The sequence below is a fragment of the Mytilus galloprovincialis genome, chromosome 2 (genome assembly GCF_965363235.1).
Source record: "Mytilus galloprovincialis chromosome 2, xbMytGall1.hap1.1, whole genome shotgun sequence".
NCBI classification, from domain to species: domain Eukaryota; kingdom Metazoa; phylum Mollusca; class Bivalvia; order Mytilida; family Mytilidae; genus Mytilus; species Mytilus galloprovincialis.
The window spans coordinates 21,256,772-21,261,064 of NC_134839.1; the positions used below are offsets into that span (position 1 = coordinate 21,256,772).

Below are 4,293 nucleotides of genomic sequence, written 5' to 3' on the forward strand. Positions count from 1 at the left end.
ATAATATTTATCAAAATTGATAATACAGTACATATCGAATTATTGGTTCGAACTATATATATATCTGTGTTGAAAAAAGGTAGCTTGACAAACATAGGAAAGAAAACTTTGGTTACTACATTCAAATTATTACTACATTACATTATATAGTAATAATTTTAGTGGCTAATACTTTATCACCTATCACAGTTTCATTTAAATGTTTTTTTTTTGGTCTAAAAATGAAAGACATGAACAACCCCGACAAATTTTAGCCTCCATCGGACAACCTTGGTATTCCCCGGTTGATAACCCTTGTCGTACTTGAATGATCACAAGTTAACTCCCTTTACAGTATGACGTCACTTAACCATAAACAAAAACAAATATGGCTACGACCAAGTAAAAGTCCATCAAGTGACGCAGATACCAGACCAAACAAAACTTTGAAAGTCATCTATTGTCAAGGATATCTCTTGTAAAAGGCCCCTTTTCAAGGCAATTTATATTTTAAAGAAAGCGTCTACCTTTGTTATACATACGCGAAAAGTCAATAGACACAAAATAGTTTTCTAACGTAAGTGTTTAGACAATCTATTACAATATTTTACTTTTCTTCTTAATTTATATGTTCGGTATTTTAAAACAATTATGGCCCATTAAGTCGGAGAATATCCAAAATTGTCAACCCGATTAGGGGTTATATATCCCAGTAAACACACGACGTACTCCCGACGTCGGTTAATGGTCGTCTGAACGTCATGTCGTGAGTTTACGTCGTACCAACGTTGTGGGAACGTAAAAATCCAACGTTGGATTCAGACGTACAGACGACGTTATAAAATTACGTCGGATTCACGTAAATTTAGTACCTTGTCAGGACGTAACATTTTATTACGTTGTGACAACGTGCTTATAACTGTCATAATCCGACGTAACATTTTGTTACGTCGTATCGACATTATGAAAACGTAGTGAATACATTGTAAAAATCTGGTTTTATGGGACGAATTTTTGTTGTATGTCATAATGAGTATTCCTGGATTTATCGATCCATCACCTTCACTAGAATATATTTACGATTTTTTCGATTTAAAAAAAAACCTCCCCCTTTTTTCCCGCAGACATAATTTCTAATATATGTATTTTATATGAATATTTATTGTTTAATATATCATTAACATTTTGTCATCATTTATCACTTGGATTTCATAATCATTTTTTACGATTTGATTAGTGTAACGTTCAGCAGTACTCGGGTTTTACCGCTGCATACTATGAAAAGTCTGAGCATGCGCACTTTTGCCGCTTGATTTTTGAAAACAGTGAGAAATTTGCAGTGGAAATTTAACTTGATCGAGATTCCAGAACAAAGAAAAAGGTAAAATAATGATTGCACATTACACCACATAGGTTCTCCATGATAAAAACAAGTTTGATTGATGAAAATAAAACAGCTGTTACCGTGTTGGGCGCCTCTTTCAAGTCTGTTAAACGTGACCGTGTTGAAATATGATACTTTTTCTTATACCGTCAATATATTGCACTGATACAAGATATTTTAGCCATAATGTGTGTTATTTGAATCCATTTATCAAATTGCTTGATTAACTTGTGTTGTTTCTGAAGATATATGCAATTAAAAATAAGTAATAACTGTAGAAAGTAAAAAAAGGGGGAGGGGTGCACAGCCACAAGTACTTGTTTTCTATATGTGACAAGAGCTACTATCCCTGTATATTAAGGCTACAAGTGTCTTTTGCTCTGTTATTTTTTTATAATCATTGAAGCATAAAAGTCTTATCCATGTTATCAATATCAGAAAATGTGAAGCTAAACATCTCAGCACTTTAGATATCTGGGTCCATTACAAACTCCGCACATTTCAAACTTGGCATATTACCAACTCCGCCTATTAATGATAATACTGCATATAGCACTGGGGATCGTCGCTAACATGCATGAAATATTTGCCACTGGATGTTGAGCAACAAACGATCAATCATTGTATCACTGGGTCTGACATGGAAATAGACAATTGTGCCAATAAAGATGTTGTTAAATATAGGCGTCACAGAAAAAAATTAAGATAGCCATCAAAGTTGTCGTAATGGGACTAGGTCGTTGTAGAAAGGCGTCCCAGAAAAAAATAAGAAAACAGCCTTCCAAGTCTTGAAAGTGTCATAATGATTTAGACTAGGATCTAGCCTTGAAAGTTGGGTAACATTTTCTTGTTTTCATGGTAAAACCCAGTTTACAGGTGTTAAAAAACAGTACATAGGACATAGGGACATCTTATTTGCTGTACAATTTATAGTATGAAATCTACATGTTTATCAATGACGAGCTACATGTACAATCACTAAATATGTGATCAGAAACAATGTTGTAATCAATCATAAAACATATGAATTTTGGAATGCATTTAAATTTGTCACTTTGTTCTCTTAAAGATTTGTTGGACTAACATGCATACATTTTTTTTATATATAAATAAGGCGGTAAATTTCTCGTTTAAATTGTTTCACATTGTCATTTCGGGGCTTTTTATAGCTGGCTATGCGGTGTGGGCTTTGCTCATTGTCGAAGGCCGTACGGTTACCTATAAATGTTAATTTCTGTGTCATTTTGGTCTCTTGTAAAGAGTTGTCTCATTGGCAATCATACCACATCTTCTTTTTTATATGAAACAGACAGAAGAATATAAAAGATAATTGAATGTATTTTTGATTTTTTTTCCAGAGTCTTGTATATAAATCCACGATCCAATGTGTCTGAGGTTGAGGAAATCATTGCAGTAACCATGTAACAGTTAAGCATGCACCAGCTCAAAAATTTGGACTAAGATTTTAAAAAGGTACACATCAATTGATCAGCTCTTTTTATGTCCTCCTTAACTAAGTGATATAGTTTAACTCTTGTACTGTACGTACATACATGTACATTGAACTCAAAATTGGATTCTGTTATCTAAAGTTTGCCTTAACCACATGTTATGCAACCAATACACAACGCTTATTATCATAAAACGCAGAGTTTGAATTTGGAGAGCATCTGCTTTACTGTTCTCTAGATATGTCCTTTAAATTAAGTTTGATGAGATCATTTGTGGCTCATGGACACATTCTTCTTATATTAATTTTATTTATCAAATTATAATTTGTTGATTTTATAGATTGCGTTCATTGGCATATGCTATGAGGTTTTGTATCGATGTACATTCTAAATTTATTAAGGTAGAAACCTTTGCATATCTTAAATTAATTGAAAACTGACAATATTGTGAAACCAAACTTCCTTTATTGTAGAATAACCACTGGTTGCTCCAGAAAATATGATGTCCCCTTTCCCCCAGGGAAAGCTCTTAAAATTTATTTGGGGGTCGTTGTGTATGAAATACCAAAATGCAAAAGGAGTGTTGTTCTTATAAATTTTTAATTCTGTCGGTGCTGTGATTTTTTTTAAGGGCTTAGGGCTGTCCCTTAGGGGCGGACATAGTATTTTCTGGAACAGACATAATTTTATTAACACATGTTCAATTTAACAACAAATTTATTTTTTAAATAAAAACAAAGTTAAATCATAAGATATGAATAATTAATTAAGTTAAATTTATAACATACATCATCAAAATGTGTATAATTCGCAAAGATACAAACATCTCAGTAACAACACAACATAATTATGAATCTGCAGTTTATTATAGGACCAGCAATAGACAAAATATTGATTATGTTTAAACACAGGATAATTTTTAAGAACTGCTGTAATTCATAAGTTGGGATCAATTTATTTTTTTGTATTTTATAATTTATGATTTTTTTTTCAGAGATCTGAAACCAACACAAGACCAGCTGGGTCAATATTCCTAATGCGCCTCCAAATGAGGAACACAAAAGTTATGTGTAAACAAAAATTGTCTCTGTAGTGATATTGAACATGTTTCATTTTTAACAAGTGACTGAGCTTTACCATTTGTGTTGATCTGGAAAGTAGAGGATCATAGTATAAATATGTAAAAACTATGGAGTTTTTTTAATGTATTCAAAGTATTTAATTTTCAAAGAAATTGTTGTGTGAAAAAAATCGCACTTCGTATTCCGAAAATTTAACCACATATATGTGAAAATGTCTTAGCTTCGAAACAAGCCATCCTACATATCCAGTGTACTATATTGACTGAGCTAGAGTAGAAAACATTACCAATACCAACTACATGTATGCAGAAACAATTGCGCAAATGGCCCAGCTGATTAGAGGACAGAAAACCAACATTTGGAATGACATATACAATGTATACAACCAACACAAGAC

The 4,293-nt window shown here is 32.5% G+C and overlaps 1 long non-coding RNA gene across 1 annotated transcript; it reads left to right on the plus strand.

Annotated features, from left to right (window-relative positions):
- The first annotated feature begins 1,215 nt into the window (after positions 1 to 1,215).
- Positions 1,216 to 4,293, plus strand: LOC143062160 (uncharacterized). Its single transcript, XR_012974580.1, has 3 exons — positions 1,216 to 1,360; positions 2,722 to 2,836; positions 3,809 to 4,293. It is a non-coding gene; the product is annotated as an uncharacterized LOC143062160 (long non-coding RNA).